This window comes from Sminthopsis crassicaudata, chromosome 2 (assembly GCF_048593235.1).
Source record: "Sminthopsis crassicaudata isolate SCR6 chromosome 2, ASM4859323v1, whole genome shotgun sequence".
Taxonomy (NCBI): Eukaryota; Metazoa; Chordata; class Mammalia; order Dasyuromorphia; family Dasyuridae; genus Sminthopsis; species Sminthopsis crassicaudata.
This window is the reverse complement of record NC_133618.1, coordinates 683,907,354-683,932,394: the sequence shown is the minus strand read 5'-3', so window position 1 is coordinate 683,932,394 and position 25,041 is coordinate 683,907,354. Positions and strand designations below refer to the sequence as shown.

The window sequence follows — 25,041 nt, the reverse complement described above, 5'->3', positions numbered from 1 at the left end:
AGTAATGGAATATTGTTTTATGAGAAATGGTCAGAAGGCTGATGTCACTGAGGTCTGGAGAAACTTACATGAACTGATGCCAAGTGAAGTGAGTAGAAGCAAGAGAAAGGTACACACAGCAGAAACGAGATTATGGGGTAATCAACTGTGATACATGTGGCTTTTTTCAACAATGTGGTGAAAATTTGGAACAAAAGATTTTGCAAGGGTGAATATTGGAAACTATCTTTGTATCCATTTTGAAAATAAAAAGATACTTAAAAATAAATGCTATTTAAAAGTAGAGAAAAAATCCACTAAAAAAAAAACCATCTTTATAAATAGTTTTGGCCAAATGAAAAAGGAGGTTAAAAAGCTACCTGAAAAAATAATTAGACTAGGGGAAGCCAAAGACTCAATGAGAACACAAGAACCAATACATAAACCCCTGTCATGGGAAAAACACTCAATATGGAAAATAGATCTAAGAGAGATAATTTAATAATTATTGGAGTATCAGAAAACCATAATCCAAAAAAGAATTTGGACAACATCCTTCAAAAAGTCATAGAGAAAAACTACTCTGGTATCCTAGAAGTTCAATGTTCCTCTCAGTTAAATGTTCACTTTTTCTCTCAGTCTTTTTCAATTGAAGAAAAGCTCTAATGCTAAGTCACAAAGCACATTGCTCTCATAAAATGCTTTAATTCAAAAGGAACTGTTATATTTGCACCAAGTGCAAATGCCTTCATGACAAGGAATTTTCTTATCTTCTCTACTTTTGACTACCCAGATTCAATTCTAGGACATCTGGTGCAATTCCTGCCAGCCAAGATGATGCCATTCCTGGAAATATAGTCTCTAGGTGGTTCTGTACAAGTAAAGATTTGTTCTCTCTCATAAACTGTTTCTGTATGATCCAGGTAGAAAGCATCAACATATTCAAGAGGGAAAAAAAAGGTCATTACCCAGTCACATTTCAAACTTGGAACCAATTGCATTACCCTGCCCCTTGATGCTCTCAGTCTCTTAACCATTTGTAGTGTTTTCCTACCTGCCAACTTTTGTTCTTGGTTCCAGCCTTTAAAATGGGAAGGGGAGGGCTGCCTTCCACGTTCCAGGTCTTTGCATTCAGTGTCAAAGTCATTGGCCCTCTTTATTAGTCAAGTCATGCTTAATTGATAAGACTCTTAATGCTCAGAACTTTGTGCCTCAGTTGCTGTGACTTTACTTGTGACAAGTAGGTTTGATGGTCTTTAGACCACCCATGCAATCCCTCCTGAAAGAAAGCTTTTGCTAATGCTATCTGTGCATAGAAATCACTGTCATCAAATTAAGCATGATTGTCTTGAAGCCAGCATGATAGTCTCACTTGATCTGTTCTCCAGGCTTTTCACTTGTGTATGACACAAGGGGGATAGGAAGAGGATTCTTGGTAAAGATACTGGAGTGCTTTGTTATTTCCTTCTCTGGCTCTTTTTACAAGTGAGGAAACTGAAGTAAACAGGGTGAAGTGACTTTACCAAGTTCCCATACCTAGTAATTATATGAGATTAGATTTGAACTCATGAAGCTGAATCTTCCAGATTGCAAGCTCTACTCACTTTGTTCTCCCCAACTGCCTTCAGTTTCCCTTTAAAGGAGGCTATAGAGTATTGGCTGTTGAGTCATTCAATCATGTCCAACTCTTTTTGACCCCATGGGCCATAGCATCTCAGACCCTTCTGGACTCCACTAGCTGTCAAAATCTGTCCAAGGTCATGTTCCTGGTTGCCCTGACATTATTCATAGCATGCTCAGCCTTCACAATCTCCTTTTATGTGGCTCAACCATTTCAGCTTCAGTGTTTGACCCTCCAGAGAACGATCTGAATTAATTTCTTTAATTATTGACTGATTTCACCTTTTTTGTTGTCTCAAGGATTTCCTCCAGCACCACAACTGAAGTGCTGATTCTGTGGCCTACCAGCTTTCCTTGCTCGACAACTCTCAGACTTCTGGAAGTCCCAAAGCTTTGACTCTGCACTTTTGCTGGCAAGGTAATTTCTGTATTTGAACATGCTGTCCAGAGTTGCCATAGTTTTCCTTCAAAGCAGTGAGCATCTTTTCACTTCATGGTGGCCCACGCCATCTGCAATGATCTTTTAGAGCAAGGCTATAAAACATGACATTGCTTCCATTTCTTCTCCCTCTCTTTGACTGTTATAGGATTTTAGCTTGTCTTTTTTTATCTTTAACTATTTTTAATTTTTTTTAATTTATGGAATAAAACAAGCATTTTCATAACAACATAATAAAAAGATGACCAAAGATGACATTGTAAATCGAATATACACAACTTGCTATTTCTTTCGAATGGACAGAAAATGGACAGAAAAAAAAAAATCATGTAATTGTTTTTCTCTTTTTCTTCCCTCCAACACCCTAGACCTGGCTACCATTAGATATAAGTATATATCTGAAAATTATTCTATATACATTTCTATTCATCAATTCTTTCTCCCAATACATATAGTGTCTGCCTTCATATGCCCTCTCTGGTTAATTTGGATATTTATAATAGATACAGTAACTTACTCAAAGTTATTCTTCAAACAATATTGCTAATACTGCATACAATGTTGTCTTATTTCTGCTCATCTCTCCTGCCTGTATTTTACTCCAGTGTATCCATGTTTTTTTTTTCTAAAATCTGGATCTAATTACTTCTTAAAGCATAGAAGTATTCCATCATAATCATGTTCCACAACTTATGTAATTGCTCCCCAGGCGACAGGCAACTCTGCAATTTCTAATTCTTAGCCACCACAAAGAGCGCAGCTATAAACATGTTTTTCCACACATGACGTTTAAAATGTATCTATCTTGGTATGTCTAAAAGGCTCTGCAAAATGGTTGTTTCATTTTACAATTCCCACCAACAATTGTGTCTCAATTTTTATACATCCTCTTCAACGTTTGTCATTTTCTCCTTCCATCATTTTTGGCAATCTGGTAGGAGTAAAATGATATTTCTGGGTAGCTTTAATATGAATTTCTCTGATATATGATGAACTAATGCCTTTTAAAAACATGACTATAAATTCTTTTAATTTCTTCTTTGAAAAACTGTCCATTCATTTAATTTATCCATGAGGGGAATAACTCATATTCTTCTATCTTTAACAAAGTTCTATTTGTTAATTGTGAATTACCCTTCTATCTTATTTTTACTCCCTTCCTTAGCTTCTCCTTTTACCCTATTCCTGCTCCTTTCTTTCACCCTTCTATTCCTTATTTTACCCAGTCCCTTATCTTTTCCCTCCACTCTCCTAATCTTATTCTCTAGAACTCTGAAAAAGTTCAAACCCCATCCTATTCAAGTTTTCTCACCTTCTCATCAAGATTGTAGCTCTGAAGGCTTAACTAACATGAGCATCCATCAGTTTCATATCTAGAAACTGTGTTCCTCTACATTCATTTAACTAGTTTGAAAGAATTGAAAGATCTTTCCCTGCTGATTCAAAACATTAAACTGCTCCCATACAAGTGAGTTATATCATTCACATTTTTATCATATACCACAGGGATTTTGTGTCCTTATCTTACTTATTTGAAAGTTGTATACACACACATATTATACATATATATATACATATACACACACACACACACACACACAGAGACAGACAGACAGACACATCTATACATATACACACATATGGGCTATTCTACAACAAAGCTCTTTTTGTTATTTTTTAGCTGTAAGTCATCATTTTCACCAACCCAACATCTCATAGCATTTAATAATTGGCATGAATATTTCCTTTGCACAGAAATGTTTTCTGCTCTTTTTATCACCAGATTGCAGTGTACCTTCCACTGTGAATGAGTTTCTAAATATCACATGAAACCACTTGATTTAAACACTGGTCTATACTCACAGAAGGAAAACCTAGAAGATGAAATAAGCCTTATCACTCACACTGTGGTGGCTCAAGCCTTCCTGCTGTTCATGGTTTAGGGCAAAGAACTTTAATTCCAAGAACTTGTTTTTAATGAATTGTTCTTGGGAAATCACTGAACTCAGCTCAAGTGCCACCTACATAAAGGCCTTTCTTCACTTTCCCTAGGGGTCAGTGGCCCTCTCTTCCCTTCACTTGACTTCAGACTCTGAAAGTTTGCAGACATCATTAGCTCAGTCTGGGAAAATCATGAGATTCCCCCGGGGAAGAAACCAAATTAAGCCAGCTTTGCTGAGCCTTCCTTGAGCACTCAGTGATATGACCGTATTCCTCCCACAACACAAATTGCATTGCTTTATTTTCTTCTCTAGACTATGAGCACTTACCTGAGAATGCCTGGGAAGGAGCTGAACCCCCACAGAAGGCAGCAAGCTCTCTGTCACTCTAGACCCCCTGGTTTCAGCCTCTAAAATGCCACAACAGCAACAAGATCCAAGGGAGAGTTGGGCAGCGAGGTATGGGCAGGTTGGACCTGCCTGTGTTCAGTGACTCCTCCTCTCTAAGGTCTCTTAGTGACACCACCTGTGGCTTTCCAACAAGAGCCAGAATCCCCCATCCCTCCATCCTATTAATCAGTCACAACTAGCAAAACCCTAAATGTATTGTACCTGAATACTAGATAAGGGCCTGTAGAAAATGGGATTCAGCTGACCTGTTGAGGCGGGGCTCTATTACTTTTGACTGGCCCATCCTCGGTGTGTCACTCTCATGTTGCTGGCTTGGCCAGTGAGGGGGTAACATGTACTTGGGGCGTAACTGACTGCTGCTGCCTTCCCTGGGGGATGTCCACATGGAGCAGGCAGGTTACTATCTCTGAAGGGCTGGCCTAGGGGGAAGCTGACATATAATCAGTGCCCAGCACCTGGGTAACATGGCAGCTTTTGGCAGTGGCAGCAAAGTGCCCGGATGTTTCTTGGCTTCCTGTTCTTGGCATCTGAGCATTAGCGTGAAGTTGGAGTGCTGCTGGAAAGAAGGAGACAATGGCAGCCTGTACTTGATGTGTAATTAGCATGTTGTTGACCTGGGCTTGGCTGTGCCAGGAAAGTGGTAGTGTGCGGGTGCTGTGCACGTGTCCTTGAAGTTTAAAGCGTTAGGGCCCAGGTGGCAAGTGTTCGCTGTTTATGAATTTGACACTAATGTTTTAGTATGTCACTGGAATGGACTTGATTAGTATTTGAACTGGGATGGAGCGAGCTTGAGGGAAAGGAAGGTTTCCCCATGTTCCCTGGTGCCTCACAGCAGCATTGGCTGTATCTGACCTCTCCTGCTTCTTCAGAGGGAAAGGAGGAAAAAAACAGTGGGTAGAATGCTTTTTGTCTGACCTTTCTCCTACCCCAGGGCTGACTTTCCCTCTATTGAGAGACTCAGAAAGGAAGAACAGGCTTATGATACACACACAGGAGACAGATATATCCCACATCATGCATGTCCTCAAGTGACTGGGGATGGGCAAAAGAGAGAAATCTGCCCCAAACTTTCTAGCTGCTGGCCTGATCCTGATAGCCCTTAGAAAGGAGGACCCCATGGGTTATCTCCTCAGAACTGTTCCTATTCCAAATTTCCCTGTTATGGGTTAAGGCACTGCCATCCCTCAAGCCTCCTAGGAGCACTGTTCCAGCCCCAGTGCTATATGATCATCTGCTCCCCATACTCACTCCCAATGTTCCCAATTAAAACCAGAGGCACAGAAATCCAGTGAATGTCTGTATTGTGATATTAAAGGAAAGTTCGGATTCACTCCTATAAATGACGCTCTCAAGCTCAGTTAAAAAGTAAAAGTAAAAAGTTTTAATCAAATAAGACAAAGTATAGATAGTTTAGATTTGCATAAAAAAAACAAATAGAAATAAGAACAATTAACAATATGACAATTATAGCATATAGAGGAAGAGAATACATCACCAATTCAAGGGAACCTCAAAAACTCAAATGGCTGGGAGTCCCGTTTCAGCATCAATCAACTTGAATTGTGTAAAGATTTTTCTGGGCGAAGCGTCCTCCCCACGGATGAGACTCGGTCATGATATGGGACACTAACTTTTTATATGTCTTTAGACAAAGAAGGATTTTTGCCAAAAAATTGTATAAGGGTTTGGCACATACATCTGTGCAGGTGCGGGGTATGGGAGGGCTTCACTAGTTGACTCGTTCCGTATCGTCTGCATCTTGACAGTTCTTTATTAATTGTCTATGCCCAGGGAGGGAGCCACTCTTCTCTGGAGCATAAACATCTCTAGGAATGGCTAGTTCCTAGTATCTAGTGTCAAAAATATACAGAGTTCATGGAACGGTCAAGTTCCCATAATTTAGAAGCTCAGGCCTGTTAGATTCGAGTGAGCTTATAATCCTAATATGAAATTTTAAATTTCTTATTCAATGTCCTTGTAAATTGGTCCAACAGTTTGGCAAAGTCTCTTGGAATTACTATTTGTTAAATGGTGAACAAATTCCCATACTTGGTGACATAGAGACCACACTGCAGAGTCAGAGAGAAAGGATCAGGATCCAATAAAATATTCATTACAGTGCCTTTCTGATAGCAAAAAATGAAGTGGATGACAAAGAGAAACAAAATAGATACTCTCCAGATGGAGAATCTCTAAAATCATGATACATGAATGCTTTGGAATATTAGTGTGCTATAAGGAGCAGTGGCTATGAAGAATTCAGGAAAGCATGATAATTTGTAAATGAACAGAGATAAATGGAAGTAAGCAAAACCAAAAACAAAACAAAACAAAAAAAAACAATAAACACAGTTGATCATTTGGATGGTCAGATCTGTGATCTCTTCACCTTCACTTCTTTCAACAAAGTAGATTTCAAAACATCCATATGTGTCTATCCATCCTGTGTGACTCTTACCTATGCCCTCGCATATGTCCAACACAAAGGATTTTCCAACATTTTACAGTCATTCTTTATTTTCTCTTGCCCTCTTAATGGCTGTTTTGATTGTGGACTGTATTGGCTGTCCACCTATCAACCCTCTTCCCTACCTTGTGTCCAGTTCATCGTCCCTCCTTATTCTACAATTCTTTAGTGAGAAGTATAAGCATTTGAAATTAGCCCAACAGAGGACACCAAGAAAGTTCAGAAATTATATTGATCAGCAAACATCTAACTTTCCTGAAAAATTCAGGAAGTTAATTACCAAAGGGCAAATAAATAACCAAAGATGCAATAAAAATTGCATGTAATGAGGGGCCAGGGAAAACCAGACCAAAAATTATTTGGAAACTAAATAATCCAATCCTAAAGAATAAATGGGTGAAACAACAATCCATAAAACAATTTATAATTTCATCCAAGGGAAAGACAATGAAACAAAATACCAAAATTTATGGGATGAAGCCAAAGAAGTTTTTATGAAAATTTTATATCACTAGATGCTTATATAAATAAAATAAAGATAAGATCAATTAACTAGGAATGCAATTTTTAAAAGTAGCAAATAAAAAATAAAACCCCCCAATTACATACTATAATAGAAATTCTTAAAATCAAAGGGAAGATTAATAAAATTGAAAGTAAGACAACTATTGAACTAATAAGCAAAACCAATAGTTGGGTTTACTAAAAAATACAACAAAATAAATAAAAATTTGGTTAATTTGTTTAGAAAAAATAAGAAATTAAATTACTAATATCAAAAATGAAAAGTGTGAACTTCACACCAATGAAGAAGTAAATTAATTAGAAGCTATTTTGCCCAATTGTATACCAGTAAATCTGAAAATCTAAGAAAATGGATGAATTCATAGATAAATATAGATCACACAGATTAAAAGATAAGGAAATAAATTACTTAAATAGTCCCAGTTTAGAAAATTGATAATATTCCTTGGAATACACAGGAGAGCTCCTGAAATATATGGGAGCCACCATACAGTGGCTGCTGAAGATCCAACACAGACCTACAGAATGGATCTCCTCTTGTGAGTGGATGATACAAGGAGACTCAGAGGCGGTTGTCGTTCTCTGACCTCTCTGACTGAGAGGCCATTGGGTTGTCTGACCTCACTCCTCTTCCCTCTGCTTCCAATTTATCTTATTCCCAGGCCACAACACCTGTGTCAGCAAAGGCTGCTTTGCAACTCCTTCAGATGCTATGATCCACAGCTGGGGAAGCTCTGTCCCTTGACACCTATCCCTTAATAAATATTCTGAATACAATTCCAGGTATGATCAATAAAGAATCCTATTAGGCCAGTGCTCCAGATACCACTAACCCTATGATGTTGATACCCATATATTTCAGGTGGAGTATTCATGGGGAAGACTGGAAAAATGACTTTTGGAATATCCTGTCTACTGACTCAATTTACCCAATATAATTTCCTTCTAAAATGTAAAATAGTCCATCTTTTAAACCTGGCTTAATAAAACTGCCTATGTGACTCTGGCCTGGAAATGACATGAAGTTAAGCATTGTTTTTAATAGGGTAGTGACCCTATTTTTCCCCTATAAAAAAATATTTCTATAATTGTGGTGGGTTATCAGTATAAATACCATAGTAAAGCTTTATTTCAAAGGTGAATACTGGAGCCTATATGAATTATTAAAATAATTCATATAATTATAAGCATATGCATAACTAAATGATATATATATGAAACATATTATATATATAATTACATATAATTACCATAAAGACAGAAGGTTAGAGCTACTAAATCCAAAATTTTAGTTCTTTCTATAATTAAAGTGAGGATAATTGTGTGGTGATGGAACAATTTAGGAAGCAAATTGTTGTTCTATTAATTTTTAGCAGAAGTATCTTTAGATTTAGTTTTAAATAATGAGAATGATATTTCCTATTAGCTAAATAAAAAAAGAATATTCAATTTATTTAAATGAATAAAAACATGCAATGTTATTTAAATTTATTACCATTTGAATGTTGAGCACGCTTGAAAATCAAACAGTGTCTTTAACCACCCTATTCTCAAACTTTTTGCTACAACTGCAATTATTCTGGCAACTTTTATATAAATTTGTTTGTGTATCAGGGGTCATCATCATTTTGTTAAAAAGCATTATATTAATAATTCCTTAGCAAAATCTCATCTTCCTGAAGGTAGGATGAGCAGTTACAAGAAAATAGCCAGAAAAGAAAATAGGTAGTCATAACTTTTCAATTGGTTTTAATAAATACTTCTGACAGGGTTAGTTGGTCCTGTATATCAAATATAAAATTTTGGTTGAGTTATTTAATTGAATTTGTCAGCCTAAAATGCAAATTCTCTGGCCCAGTGATGTTCATGTTAGTGCTGTTAAGGTTTAAGCTGGCTCTCGTTACCTGATCTGGTTATTGTAAAGCAGACTAGGATTGTATCTTTTTTTATCATAGCTTTTTTATTTACCAGATATATGCTTGGGTAGTTTTTCAGCATTGACAATTGACAAGCCTTTTGTTCCAACTTTTCCCCTCCTTTCCCACACCCCCTCCCCCAGACGGTAGGTTGACCAATACATGTTAAATATGTTATAGTATAAGTTAAATACAATATCTGTCTACATGTCCATACAGTTATTTTGCTGCACAAGAAGAATGGGACTTTGAAATAAGGTAAAATTAACCTGAGAAAGAAATCAAAAATTCCCACTGACCCTGACTCTTCCCCCGGGGCCAAGCAGAATAACCTCCTTTTCCCAAGACAGCCCTCCAGCAGTTGCAGACAGCCTCGCTGCCAGGTCTAGTCATCTTCAGGCTAAACACTGCAAGCTGCTTCAGTCAGTTCTCAAACAGAATGAACCGAAGACCCTGGAGTACCCTGGTAGCCCCTGTGTGAAGACTAAAGCTTAGCGATTTTCTGCTCCAGTGTGAGGCTTAGAACTGAAGCCAGTATCCAAGCACAGTCTGGCCGGAGCAGCGCACAGTGACCACAGTCCCTCCCTAACTTTGAAGCCTTATTTCACAGAATGCAGACAGGGATGGCCCGCTCTAGGACTCTATGAGATGTCTCTGGATTTAGGGGCATGAAGTTCTCCTGGAAGAGTCCAAAGCGTTGGCGTGATGCAAGATGAGCTTATTTCCCAGGTCAGCAAACCTTTAAGAGCCCACCCACTACACGCCGGGCTCTGGGCTAAGCACCGGGAGCCACAGGAGGAGGCACCTGCTGTCCTGGGGGTCCCACACGGCTGGGGCAGACAGCGCTCCGGCCGTGAGAAAGAACCCTCTGCGGCCCCGCGGGGCACTGGGTAAAGGAACTAACGGGCGATTCACTCACTCGCTGATTAGGGAGGATGATAAGGGCTTGAGGAGAGGAGAATTTGGGGGAGAATACTCAAAATCCGATAAAATTATAGCCAGAGGAGCGACTAGTATCGATAGAGTAGGACGAACTAGTTCTGATCCAGTGCCCTTTCATTCTTCTGGTTCTTATCCCTCGTCACCACGTTTTACTGCAAAATTTCCAGAGGATTTCGCCTTAAGGTCTGCTCCGCTCGTAGAGGGTCAAAGATCACACTGCCAAGGGGAGAGCTCAATCCGATCCGGCCCGGATTTCCGATGACTCGGGCGGGCCAGCAGCCCGCTTGTCCCGAGAGCCTTTTCCTCCCCGTGGTTCAGAGGCCGGGCTCCCAGGCTGGGGCTTAGTCTGGGGAGGCAGCTTTGGCAGGGCAGGAGGAGGGGCGGGTGAGTGGGGGGAGGAGCCTCAGACGGGCCCAGCCTGGGGGCGGGGCGGGAGGCCTGGGAGGAGGTTAGGGCAGAGCTTTTTGTGATGGGGGCAGGTCTAAGGTGGGAGAGGCCCTGGGAGCCCTGAAGGGCAGGCCCTGAGTGTGATTGGAGGGGAGGGCTCCAGCATGCTGGGGGAGGGACGGGGCGGGGCTCTTGGGACCAGGAAGACCCTCCCAGACTGGGCTGTCCAGAAACAGGAAGTCTGAGCTGGGATCATTCTGCCTTCCCGCCCCTTTTGCCTTCGCTGCCGTGGAAACTGCTCTACATTTTCTGGGAGCTTTAGTCCGGCCCCGGTTTCCCCGGGAGCTCCTCGGGTCCGGCCCCGGTTTCCCCGGGAGCTCCTCGGGTGCGGCCCCGGTTTCCCCGGGAGATCAGGGGTCTCCCCTTTTTTCCCCTTGCACCTGAGCTCTCTCGGCGTTCCTGCACCGAAGCCTGTGCTTGCAGCTCCCAGGTAGGTCGGAGCCCGCATGCCCCACATTTCCGGCTCCCACTGGCTGCCCTGGCCTCTGGGTCTCCTCTTCCGACCTTGGGCTACATGACCTCCAGCTCTCCCAGGAACACACCTTTCTGCCAAGGCTGCCTGTAGGATGAGCCCCCCACCCCTTAACCTTTTCCAGACTCCCCACCACTTCCCCAACTTTCCCAGATTTCCCATCGGGTCCCACTTTCTCAGACTTCAGACTCTGTCCATGATTTCAGCCTCCTGATCAGGACCCAGCTGTCCCAGCTCCCCATCCCGTCTCTTGGTTGGAGATTCAGCTGTCCTGCCTTCAGCCTCCGAGCCTAAACTCTACCAGAAGGTCCCAGCATCCTCCCCAGCTCCCAGGTAGCCCTAAGGGCACAGTCTTCCTGCTGTCCTAGGCTCAGCTGCCCACCACTTCTCCCCCCACTGGTCCTGACTTCCATGACCTCTTTTGGTCTATCTTGACTGGCAGACCCTCGCCCTGATCCCCAGACCTCCTGCTTCCCTGGCCCCTCTTCTCTCTGAGCCCTCAGAGTTGAATGCCAGACTGGATTTTGTCTCTCAGTCTCTGACTTGCCCTGGTCATTCCCCAGGGGTTCCATTCCAGAGCCTTCCCCATCCTCCCCCTCCCCACTTGGGCCCCCTCTTCCCCAAAGCAGCCAGTCTGTTGTCCAGAATGATAAGGTGTGTGTTAGTTGAGTGGAGGAAGGCAGAGGACCAGTTGGGAGGGGAGAGCCCTGACTCAGGAGCCATGGAGGCTGAGTGGTCTCCTCTCTGGGATGCCAAATCCCCTTGTATCTCTAAGCTTTCAGTAGAAGGATCTGCTGAAGAGGAGTAAAAGACCACCTCCCTTTCCAATCCTGACTCCCTGCATTGTTCCTTCTGTGGGATATAGAACACCCAGGGGCAGGGGCAGGGCCTTTATAACTCCTGGAAGACCTCACCCTCCACCAGGAATCCCTATAGACTTGCCTCCTGCTTATAAAAAGACAGGGAAAGACCTCTCCTCCTTTGGGATGCTTCTCCTTCTTCAGCTTCTTCTGGGGACCTAGAACTGACCCAGGAATGGGGTCAAAGGCAGACCCCGAAAGTGGGGTGAAATTAGAACAGTTTTACTGTCAGGGCCCCAGTCAGCCTGAGACCGGGATGAGGGGAAGCTGGGCTTTTCTATGCAGCGGGAAGGAGGAGAGAGATTCTCCTGGGGGCTCCTGGCTTTGTGTTTTCAGAGAGAATTTTTAAAAGCCCCCTTCTCCCCCCCCATTTAGCTTTGTTAGGAAGAGCTTTGGCTGTTGTCACTTTGTGGGCCCCTCAAGGGTGGGAGCAGCAGGAACCTGAGATAAAGACTAGGGACCAAAGGGAGGAACTTTACAAAAAGGAGTCACTGGTGTTTGCCACCTCCACAGAGAGCCTGGAGCCAGAGGGAATGGGCCCTGGGAGCCTTGGCCCTCCTCAGGTGAGTGCAGTCCATCCTGAGCAACATCAGCAGTTACAGCCATTTCCCTAGACATGGAGGACGGGCTGTGGAGCTGTCAGGGCCTGATCTGTGGGTCATTTCTGGACAAAAACAGGGCAAACTCAGAGTAACACTGCCCTGTCCAATTGATTCCTTTGACACACGCACACTCACACTCACAAAACACTTCACCATTTGTTTCTACATTCCTCCTCATTACAGTGGACATCATCATGAATCTCCATTCTAGAGGGGGCAGCTCTGCTCTCATCGGGCCGCCCAGTATGCCTCCTCACCCAAAGTCTCTCCCTCTTCCTCTTGGTTTCTTATGCCAAGTTCTCTTGAAGCTCCTAGAAAACCCTTTCAAGAGAGTTTGTCCTGGCCCTGGTCAAGCCCGGAGCTGAGCCTGGAGGCTTCTCCAGCTCTTCTCCTAGTCTTCAGAGCAGAAATTGTCTTCCTGGGCTGCTCCTGGTCTTCTCCCTCAGGTTCCCCCAAGCCTTCCAAGGTCTCCCCAAATCTCTCCCTTGGCCATTCCTTGGCTCCAGCTAATAACACAGAGAAACGCCCTGGGTCCAAGGGCAGGACTTCTAGTGCACAGAACTCTGAGCCATCCTGCTGCTCTGGTGCTTCTAAGACCTGGCCCCCTGATCTCTTGTCTACAAGAGGCTCTGGGATTCTCATGCTCACCGGTTATTCTTGAGCCCCAAGGTACTATACCAACTGATTTTTTTTTGTTTGTTTGTTTTTGTTTTTGTTTTTTTTTTTTGCTGGTTTAACTTAGGCTCCCCCATGCAAAGTGCCAATAACTGGCACAGACCATGAGAACAACTAGGAGAAAAGGAAGGATTAAGAGAGTCACATTAGTGTGTCATGGCACTCCCAGTTCTTGGATATTATGGTTGCTCTAGACTGTAGCAGGTCCTGAGTTGACCTGGAAGAGTATAATGGATAGAACTGACTCCAATCAATTCAATGGGGAGTAAACTGCATTTCTCTCTTCATCTGCCTGTGTCCTGGTCATTCTTCCTTCCTCTGACTATGAGGCTCAGATGTCCCCAGCCCCTTGTTTGTAGAGATGTATAGTTGAGGACCCTTCTGGCCAGAGACATTACCTAACCCTACTTTCTCTTCACTCTTTTCCCCTCTTTGCAATCTGTCCTTCAGATCATCCAGACATAAGAGAATCCCTACCAGCTTTGCTCTACTTTGATTCCCTCTGTGAGCTCAAATAGGAATCAGAGGGAACACGTCATTCAATGTGATTTTATGTAACTAGTTCTTCCTTTTATTTTGAGTCCCTGAGGGTAGTTCATTCTGGATTCTTTTTTTTGTATTTCCCTTCACTTGGCATCTGATCTTTGCATGTTTTCTACATTCATGATGCTTTCCTTAGAAATGCATGGAAGGACTTTCATTAAAGTCCCTTTCCCCTAAAATACAATGTTTCCTGTAGATTTTGAAGTCCTGTATCAGTCTTATCTTGTCTTTCTCATTTTCCCATTTTGATCCGATTTTTCTTGTACAGCAAAATAATTTCATAAATATGTGTATATATATTAGATTGAAGATATATTTTTACCATCTTTAATATATATTGATTACTTACCATCTAACTGAGGGGGTGTGGAGATGGAGAGGCTGAAATTGATACATAAGGATTTGCAAGCATCAGTGTTTAAAATTCCATATATATGTTTTGAAAATCAAAAGCTACAAAAAAAAAAAATTAAATGAAAAAAAAAAAGTGAGTTCCTACTAAACATCAGATAATTCACACTGGAGAGAAACTTTATGAATGTAATCATTGGGGAAATGCTTTTTCAAATAGGGATCCCTTATTCTACAGCAGAGAATTCCAAAAGAATAAATAGATAAAAAAGAGAAACTATCAATCAACTATGATAGACTTAACTATTCTCAGCAATACAATGATCTAAGCCAAAATTCCAAAAGACTTGAGAAGAAAAATGCTATGCACATATATAGAACTACAGTCTGAATAGAGATTAAAGCATACTATTTTTACTTTTTTGTTGTTTTTTTTTTCCTCCTGACTTTTCCCTTATATTATGAATTTTCTTTTGCAACATAACTAATGTGGAAATGTTTATCAAGATTGTGCCTACATAATCTATCATCATAGTGCTTGGTGTTTTGGGAAGAGCAGGTGGAGAGGAAGTAAGAAAAACATTTTGCAACTCCAAATGTGCAATGATGAAAGTTGAAAACTATTAAATTGTAATTGTAAAAATTGTTAAGGGGAAAAAAGGAATCATTGCAGTAAAAATAATTTGAAATTGAGTAGGTCAAAGAGAAAATTATAGACAAAAATAATTTCATAAAAAATTGCAACAATGAAGCAATATTCCAAAATTTATATAATACAGCCTAATGTGCTATTTCATATATCCAACTACTTATCATACATTTTCAATTAGGTATTTTGATGTCTCAAACTTGCCACATCCAAAACAAAACCTATTAACTTTCAGACAAATCACATCACTCTTCTAAATATGCTTACTTAGGCTGAGGGTGTTAGGATTCTTACAAGACACTTATGTACTTAGTTCACACCTTTAAAGGAGTTAGTCCACACATTAAATTTACACCTTTAGAGAGCACATAAAAGGACAAGCTCACTGGGAGGAGATGGAGAGCCAGAATTCAGTTAATGAGAGGACTTCCCAGGAGAACTTCAGAGGACTTTGGAGGAGAGGACTTCAGGAGATTCAGGACCAAAGAGGACTTTGGGAGATTCACAACTAGGATTGACTTCTGGGAGCTCCCACAAGCCCACTGTAACCCATAATCCCACTCTCGGAGGTGGAGTTTAATTCATTCCCATGTCTACCTGGCTGGAGACATTCTGACAAGAGCTCATTGGGGAGCTAGCCGGACCCCAGAAAAAGATTTAAGACTTTGAAGGACACAATAAAGAATCCGGACTTTAACTTCTGGCTGCATTTTGGGATTATCGAACTGAACTGAAGCCAAGGCTGCCTCCAGGAACTCTCCCAGAAACCTGCTCCCAAAAGAACGATTACAATTTAGAGAAACAGAACATCATATGAGGGTACCACTAACTCTCCAGTAACCCAAATTTAAAATCTTGTAACACCATCTCTCAAATCTCATATCTAATCAATTGCTAAATTTGATCATTTCTATGATAACCATGTCTTTGGTAATATTCCTTTATGCACATGTGTGGAATGGAGTTATGATAAAGTGAAGAATTTACAGGAATGTTTAAATTCTTTATCTGTATTTTTTATTATCTCTATGTCTCTGTGACTTACTTAAGTATGGTGTGTGCTAGCTAATATTTACTTAAACTTTAGATACATTTACTCAACCAAAGATGATGACGTTTATCCTTGTTTAATGTTATCAATATTTAGATTATTAAATGCCGTCAGCTCAGTAATCTGAAATTTGAAGGTCTGATGGATGATTCCTCTCAGAATCAGGGAAACTGAAAATGTTCTGTTCTAATTTGCTTTTGGTATCTATTTCTTACTGTTCCCCAACCTATGATGTAATCCTTTGTAACAGAAACCTCCCATCCCAATCTCTCCAAATAGCAATAACCAATTAGATGCCTCCCCCTCCCCTTCTCAATGCTTTCTTACTTGTGATGTAATCTTTTGTATAAAAGCTGTGAATGTTACTACTTCTTTAGCCCTCCTACCAGGAGCTTTCTCTTTCTTATCTTGTGATGGGATGGCTCATCCTCCAGAGGTTTTTCAATAAACAACTTTTCTGCCTTCTACCGAGTGATCTGAGTAGTCATTTTGGGTAAGGTTCTTCTTCATCCCTCACACACACATCAATTGAAATGGAATTTCGGTTCTTATCACATCTTATTTAGGTCCTAATTTCAATCAGGATTCTCTATTCTCAAATCCTTCCATCAAGTTGCCAAAGTGATATTCCCTAAGGTATAGATATAATGTTCTGGTTAGTTTTCTGGAGATCTTTGGACTAGCCATCATTGCAGCTGAGTAATCACCATAAGAAATAGCCAGGGATAAAGTCCAAATTCTTTATTATCTCCTTCACAGTCTGTCTCCTTCATTTGTGGCCTGGCTAGCTTTATGGAGGGCCTTCAGAAGGGACTTGGTTTCAGTGGAAAAATGGAGAGCCACCAGGAGCCTGATCAAAGATGGAATGTCTCTCATCTAGTCCTTGTTGGCTATTATATACACTATTATAATTACATCATTGTAGGTTTCCATCTTAGAGAAGTATATTAAGTACTAAGTTTTGAGTACATGTACTGAACTAGAGAACTATTAATCACCAAGCTAAACTAGATAACCATTGTCTTATCAATTCCACTGAGTTAACACCTTCTTTCAAGTATACTTCTCCAGAGTTCTGCCCTTTACATATAGGAACAAATGTCACTGTCCTATTTAGTAACTACAAAAACTCCTTTTTGATGGAAGGATCAGGTAGAAAGTCCTTTCTTGGCATTTAAAACCATTCTCCACCTCTCTGGGATTATTGTACTGTATTACACTTCATACAGACTGTGGTCTAGCAAATTTGTCCTTCTTTATTCTTCCTTACACGTATTCTAATGTTTGATAAATCCAAAAACCTCATCTTCTGGGATAACAACTCTCTACTTGATAGAAAATGCTAGGAAAAACTGGGAAATATTATGGCAAAAACTAGACACTGGCCAATCTCAGGCTTGGACTAATCCAAGATAAGGTCAAAATAGGTTCATGATTTAGAGATAAAAAATGATACTATATTCAAACAAGGAGAACAAGGAATAATCTATCTTTCAGATCTATGGAGAAGGAAGGAAGCTATGGCCAAAGAAGAACTGGATTATAGTATGAAATGCAAATTTGATTATTTTCATTATATTAAATGAATAAAGTTTTGCACAAATAAAACCAATGCCGATAAAATGAGAAAGGAAACAAAACCTGAGAAAAACTGTCATTTTTAGCTAATTTAGAAGTGTGTAGTAATACCAGAGGGTGTCTTAATTTGTATTTTTCAGATCAGTAGTAATTTTTAATGGTTTTTTAAAATTAATTTTATAATTATAACATTTTTGACAATATATATGCATGGGTAATTTTTTACAACATTATCCCTTCTACTCCCTTCTGTTCCAAATTTTCCCTCCTTCCCTCCACCCCCTCCCCTAGATGGCAGAATTCCCATCCATGTTAAATATGATATAGTATATCCTAGATACAATATATGTGTGCAGAGCCTAATGTTTTTGTTGCACAGGAAGAATTGGATTCGGAAGGTAAAAATAACCTGGGAAGAAAAACAAAAATGCAAACAGTTCACACTCATTTCCCAGTGTTCCTTCTCTGGGTGTAGCTGATTCTGTCCATCATTGAACAATTGAGATCAATAGTAATTTAAAATATTTTTTTCACATGAATAAAAATGGTTTTAATTCTTCTGAAAATTGTCTGTTCTTATTCTTTGGTCATTTATAAATTGGAGAATGGCTTGAATTCTTATAAAATTGAGTCAATTCTTTACATATTTTAAAAATGAGGCCTTTATCAGAATCCTTGAATATAAAATTTCCCTCCTAGTTTTCTACTTCACTTCTTTTTTTTTCTTTTTTATTAATTTTATTTATTATTTTCATTACATTTTAAGTTCAAAACACAGTTTTAAAAAATTTTTTTATCTTGTAAGCAACATAGTGTATTCTTCCCTACTGCCTCACTTCACAGAAGAGAAGGCCATCATTTTACACAGATTCACTAATATATGTAAAACTAAAATATGCATATTTCTATGTATCAGTTCATTCTGTGGAGTTGGAATATCTCTTGTTTGTTCATTAATTTGCCTCATAAGATCAGTATCAATCTATTGTAGGACTTAGGAAATAATCTGCAAAGAAAGGAGAAGGGTTCTATTTCACTTCTAATCTTGACTATACTTGTTTTGTTTGTACAAAATCTTTTGAATTTAACATGATCAAAATTATCCATTTTGCATTTCATAATGCTTTCTAGTTCTTCTTTGGCCATATATTCCTTTTGTGTTCCATATATTTGAGAGGTAGACTATCTCTTGTTCTCCTAATTTGTTTATAGCATCATCCTTTATTTCTAAATCATGAATCCATCCTAAAAACCTTCATTACGTCAATTGTGCAGTTAGAAGTTTCTGCCAGAATGGAGTACAACAGGACTGGAAGCAGACAGCTTAGAACTTAATCAGAACAAGTCATATATACAGCATGATAATCTAGTATATTTTATTTGGGCCACTTTCTTTACAATGGGTGAGTATAGATTCCTATATATGAACATAATGGGGTGAATCTCAAAATGTAGCAGCTCTGGGTTCTCAACCCTTTCTCTAAAAGAAACAAATTAACATTTTTTTTGTTTTGTCTTGTTTTGTTTTGTTTTGTTTTCTCCATCTTTATCCCTGATTGTACTCTCCAGAGCTTCCAGTTCCCAGAGAAGACATTATCTCTTATATTGAACAAAGGGAATCACTATGAATGCTGGACCCATCAGGCCTGAGGGGCTGCCCTCCATTTGAATGAAGTGAAAGTGTATATATAGGAGTACTGGGATTAGGAGATGTTTCAAGTTATCCTGATGTAAGGGCAAGCCATGGGGGATTAATACTTGCCTTTCAGATATTTCTTAGCAGTACATTCCTGGGCTAATCCCTGAATCTCAATTTTCCCAATTGTAAAAGAGGATATTGGACTCCATGGCCTTTTATCTCCCTTCCAGTGACAATCTACTATCCTTTCAGAAGTCATTGTTTGGGACTTGGGGCATGTCATACTCCTCAAAGTGCCAAAAGAGATTAGGTTAGCTGAGATGAGTCTTTCTTAGAACATGTGCAAGTAAACAAACATCTACATGCCTGCTACATTTTTCAAAGGACAGAATTTCTTCAGATATAACTTTATTTTTTTCTACCACTAGTAAAGTACCTACAGACTCAAGGAAACTCTATTAAATGACCAACTGTTCATTTCGACCAATTCCTTTGAGAAACAACTCAATAGAAGAAGAGTATAGGGTAAGTTCAAATTAGAAAACACCCTTATCATTCCAGTGAGTGGCACTTGAAATTGTGCAGATCCACAATGATTTCATGGTGGCCTCTTCTCTACATATGTAGTGACCACGGTTTTCAAATAGCCTGCCATCACTGCTGCAAGAAGGAAAGCCGAGGTAACATCTTGACTTGGTGATTATGGGTTTGATAGGATATGATTACAAGGTAACCCCTGAATGAGAGAACTATTCTGGCCCATTGAGAGACAGCACTCAGGGTCTTTGCATACCTGTGGCCATTTGTATATGAACATTCATCCTTCCTGGAATTGTGGAAATAATTTAAGGTCAAGTTAAGTTTCTGAAAAATAGGCTGCATTTAGAAGTAGTCAGGTGTGAAGTCCAGATTAGCACCCTGGATGCCTTAGAATCAGCTGCATTCAGGATAAGCAAAAGTCCTTGGTCTTTAGGGGGAGATGTGAAGGGGGTGGACACAAACTCTCCACAACCTCCCTTCTCTTTATCCACTGCCAAAGTGACTCTGGCTTGTCTTCCGCCACCCCCTAATCCCTCCTACAATTATCTGTAAACACCAAAAGATCGAGCCCACACAAAATAGTGGGAAGGGCCATTTTCTAAGCATATGCTAATAGAGTACTGTCCAATAGGTAATTAGCCTCTTGTACTCTGACTCCAGAGCACCTGTTCCGAGTTTCAGCCCTTTAGATCTCCCGCATCTCTTTCGTCCCTGACTCGATCTTCATGTAGCCGCTGCCCCACCTTGAGCCCTCCTTCTGGAACGTTTCATTCTGTCCCACGGGACTTCCTATCTTAAGGCTCTCCTGAACATCCCATTGTCTGTTCTCCGATGCTGCACTAACCTAAGATGCCATTCGCACTATGTGGAGGTCTTGTTCAGAAACTCCAGAGGCTTCTTACTGAGCAGCTTCAAATTTCATTTCCTATGTATCTCCTGAGATTTCAGTTTGGGGATAAACTTCCTAATATGCAGCATTCTTAACAATCACACACAGACACGCGTGCCCATAGTGTGCATACACGAATACACACATGCATCTGTATGGCCTATTTGAAAAGAAATATGTTGACATGGAAAGAACCTTAGATTTGGAGTCAGAAAGCATGGGGTAAAATGCTGGATCTATTCCTCTTTTGCGTTGGGAAAGTAATTTAACGTAATTGAGTTTCAGTTCCCTCCACAGCAAAACTGAGCATACTAGGCTAGCTGATCTTTAAGATCTCTGCAAGATAAAAATCCCTTCATCTTGTGGGCCTGAGAAGCCAAAGAGGAACTTAAAAGATGAACTGTACCTTTTTAAAGACATTTACTGCTGGGTTCTCCACTTCAGGTAAGGGATAATGATTCAAATGACTTCCCTGAACCTATTAGGATTGATTGCCGTTTTGCAGAGGCAGCAAAATGGAGAGTTTTAAGCTTAGATATTTCTTGAGTTATGAAACTTGCATATGGTTCCTAAATGAACAGCTCTTTCTGGACACCCAATGAAGGTCTCCTCCCTGAGTTATTCATATTTAAAATATCTTTTACTAAGATGTTCTTAAGAATAAAAAGTTTCAATTTTAAGGTTAAACTTTATACTTACTGAGATGGAAAAAAAGATGAAGATAGTATTAGGGGCATTAAACCCAGAGGCACAGAAATCCAATCAATGTTGCTGTGAATTGGTGCAACAGTTTGGAAAAGTCGCTTGGAATTACAATTGATTAAATGGTGATCAAATGGCCATAGTTGGTGACCCAGAAACCACACTGCAGAATTGGTGAGAAAGGATCTAGATCCAGTAAAATATTCATTACAGTGCCTTTCTGAGAGCAAAAAATGAAGTGGGTGCCAAACAAAATAGATTCTCTTCAGATGGAGAATCTCTAAAATCATGCCATATGAATGTTTTGGAATAATAATGTGTGAAACAGAGATATCAGGAGAAGAACTTACAGGAATGTATGAATTCTTTTTCTGTATTTTATTTTCATTATTTCTGTGTTTCCGCTATGACCTGTACAGTATATGCAGGCCCATCTTTACTGGAGCCTTGGCCAGCTATAAGCATATTTACTTAACCTGAGCTGATATTTATCAGGATAGGACTTTTATTAATATTGAGTCTATTAGCTTGACCACTGTCTGCTTGATTATCTAAAAGCCTGAAGGCCTGATTTTATGTTTCCTAGAAATCAGAATCCTTCCATTCCAGTCTCTCCAGATAGCAACAACCAATTAGATGCCCCCCCCACCCCCTTCTCAGTGTTCTCTTACTTGGGATGTAATCTCTCTGATAAAAGCTGCGAATCTTTACTACTTCTCTACCCCTCTTAGCATGAGCTTTCTCTAACCCTTATCTCGTGATAGAATGGTATATCCTCCTGAGAGTTAATAACCTTTCTGCTTTCTGTACTGAGTGATCTCTGAGTAGTCATTTTGGGTAAGGGTCTTCTACATCCGCACATGACTGTGTGCGCTAACATGGGCTTCCTCCTGGATCCTGCAGCCCGACTAGCACTTACTCTGGCAGAACAGGAAGAAAATAGCAAGAAAGAAATTAGCCAGGCTTGTATCTATCTGGTAAATAAAAAGTATAATTAATTTTTTAAAAAGTATTTCCCCTTAAGGTCTGGTCTGCTTGTAGAGGGTCAAAGATCCCAATGACAAAGGGAGAATTAATACAGTGCAGCCTGGATGTGCAGTCACGAATGCTGTGCAGCACCCCGAGTTCCCAAAGGCGGTCCGCTTCCCGTGGCTCGGAGTAGGGGCTTCCTTACTGTGGGTTAGAGAGGGGAGGACTTTCAGCAGGGCAGCAGGATGGGGGGTGGGGAATGAATGTGGGAGGAAGAGCTCTCTGAGAGGCTGGGGGTGGGGCGAGAGGGCTGGGAGGAGTTTGCTGCAGGAGATGTTTTTTTGTGAGCGGGGGCAAGACTAAGACGGGAGAGGCACTGGGAGTCCTGAAGTGCAGGTCCTGGTTGTGATTGGAGGAAAGGGCTCAAGCATCCTGGAGGAAGGATGGGGAGGGGCTCTTGGGACCAGGAAGACCCTCCCAGACTGGGCTGTCCCGAAACAGGAAGTCAGAGTTGGGATCATTCTGCCTCTCACCCCCTTTGCCTTCCCTGCCGGGGAAACTGCTCCACCTTGTCTAGGAGCTTTCCTCTGTCCCCAGTTTTTCCCTAGAAACTTCTCCGGTATCTCCCTTGTTTTCTCTGGGAGCCAAGATCTCTCCCCTTTTTCTCCCTTGGAGCTGGGATCACTCTTCATTCCTGCACCGAAGCCTGTGCTTGCAGCTCCCAGGTAGGTCGGAGCCCGCATGCCCCACATTTCCGGCTCCCACTGGCTGCTCTGCCCTTTGAGTCTCCTCTTCTGACCTTGGGGTACATGACCAACAAGTCTACCAGGAAAACACCTTTCTACCAAGGCTGCCTCTTGGATGAGCCCCCACCCCCACCCCTTAACCTTTTCCAGATTCCCAATCACTCCCCAAACTTGCCCAGATTCCCACTGGCTCACACTTTCTTAGACTTCAGACTGTCCATAATTTCAGCCTTCTGATCAGCACCCAGCTGTCCCGGCTCCCCATCCCATCTCTTGGTTAAGGATTCAGCTGTCCTGCTCCAAGCCTAAGCTCTACCAGAAGGTCGAAGCATTTCTCCCCAGCTCCCAGGCAGACCTCAGGGCACAGTCCTCCTACTTTCCCAGCCTCAGCTGTCCAACATTTCTCCCCCCACTGGACCCGACCTCCATGACTTACATTGGTCTGTCCTGATTGCCAGACCTCCTGTTTTCCTGGCCCCTCTTCTCTCTGAGCCCTCAGAGTTGAATGCCAGACTGGATTTTGTCTCCCAGTCTCAGGCTTTCCCTGGTCATTCCCTGGGGTTCTATTCCAGAGCCCCCTACCCCATCCTCCACCTCCCCACTTTTGCTCCCTCCTACCCAAAGCAGTCTGCTGTCCAGAATGATCATGTGTGTATTAGTTGGGTAGAATGGAGGCAGGGAGGCAGAGGACCAGTTGGGAGGGGGAGAGTTCTGACTCAGGAGCCATGGAGGCTGACTGGTCTTCCCTCATCTGGGATCCCAAAGCCCCTTGTACCTCTGAGGGAGAAGAGGGGTAAAAGGAGGGGGGGAATAGTCTTCTTGAGACCACCTCCCTTTCCAATCTTGACCCTCTCTACCTTGTTCTGAAGGGTGCAGTTTCTCCCCCAGGGGCAGGGCCAGGGCCTTTGTAACTCCTGGAGGACCTCACACTCAAACGGGAATCCCTGTAGCCTTGCCTTCTGCTGAGAAAAAGAGGGGAAGTCCTCTCCTCCTCTGGGATGCTTCTCCCTCCCCAGCTTCTTTTGGTGATCTAGGCTTGGCCCAGGATTTGGGTCAAAAGCAGGCAGCAAAAGTGGGGTAAAATTAAAACACTTGTACTGTCAGGTCCCCAAACAGCATTCTCCCACCTGGGCTTTTCTATGCAGAGGGAAAGAAGGGAGGGACTCCCCTGGGGTTCCTGGCTTTCTCTGGGTTTTCAGAGAGACTTAAAGCCATGGTGAGCTGTAACCTTTGTTAGGAAGAGCTTTGGCTGTTGTCACCTTTCTGGGCCCCTCAAAAGTGGGAGCAGCAGGACTCTGAGAGAAAGACCAGGGACCAAAGGGAGGAACTTGAGAAAAAGGAGTCACTCTGGGTATTTGCTACGTCCACAGGGAGCCTGGAGCCAGAGGGAATGGGCCCTGGGAGCCTCGGACCTCCTCAGGTGAGTGCAGTCCATCCCAGACCTGACCGATAGTAGCAGTCACAGCCATTTCCCTTGGCATGGAGGATGGGCTGTGGAGCTGTCAGGGCCTGATGTATGGGCCATTTCTGTACAAAAACAGGGATCAGGGGAACTCAGTAGTAACAGTGCCCTGCCCAACTGCCTCTTTGGACCCTTGGCATCTTGGGACCCAAGACAGACACAAACACACACACACACGTACACACCTCTCCCACTTCACCATTTGTTTCATTACAAAGGACTGACTGGGTCAACCACATCATCATGAATCTCCATTACAGAAGGAGCGGGTCTGCTCTGGTTGGGCCTGCCCAGTAGCCCTCCGCACCCAAAGACTCTTCCCCCCTCCTCCTGGTTTCCTGTGTCAAGATCCTTTGAAGCTCCTAGAAAATCCTTCACCCAGAGTTTGTCCTAGTCAGGCTGGGAGCCAAGCCTGGAAGGCTTCCCCAGTTCTTGTCTTGGTCATGAGAGCAGAAATTGTCTCCCTGAGATGCTCCTATCCTGCCTCAGCTCCTCCAAGCCTTCCCAGGAATCCCCAAAAGTCTCCCCTTGACCATTCCTTGGCTCCAGCAATAAGCACTGAGAAAGGCCTTGGGTCCAAGGGCAGCAGTTCTAGTAGCCAGAGCTCTGGGCCATTCTGTTGCTCTG

At 41.8% G+C, this 25,041-nt stretch overlaps 1 protein-coding gene and 1 long non-coding RNA gene across 2 annotated transcripts in view; both read left to right on the top strand.

The window, feature by feature from the left end:
* LOC141559132 (uncharacterized) overlaps window positions 1-25,041 on the top strand; it is a 123,038-nt gene that overhangs the window by 86,552 nt on the left and 11,445 nt on the right. The gene's annotated exons all lie outside the window — the stretch shown is intronic.
* Window positions 10,890-16,351, top strand: LOC141559145 (uncharacterized). Its single transcript, XR_012487233.1, has 2 exons — window positions 10,890-11,116; window positions 11,365-16,351. It is a non-coding gene; the product is annotated as an uncharacterized LOC141559145 (long non-coding RNA).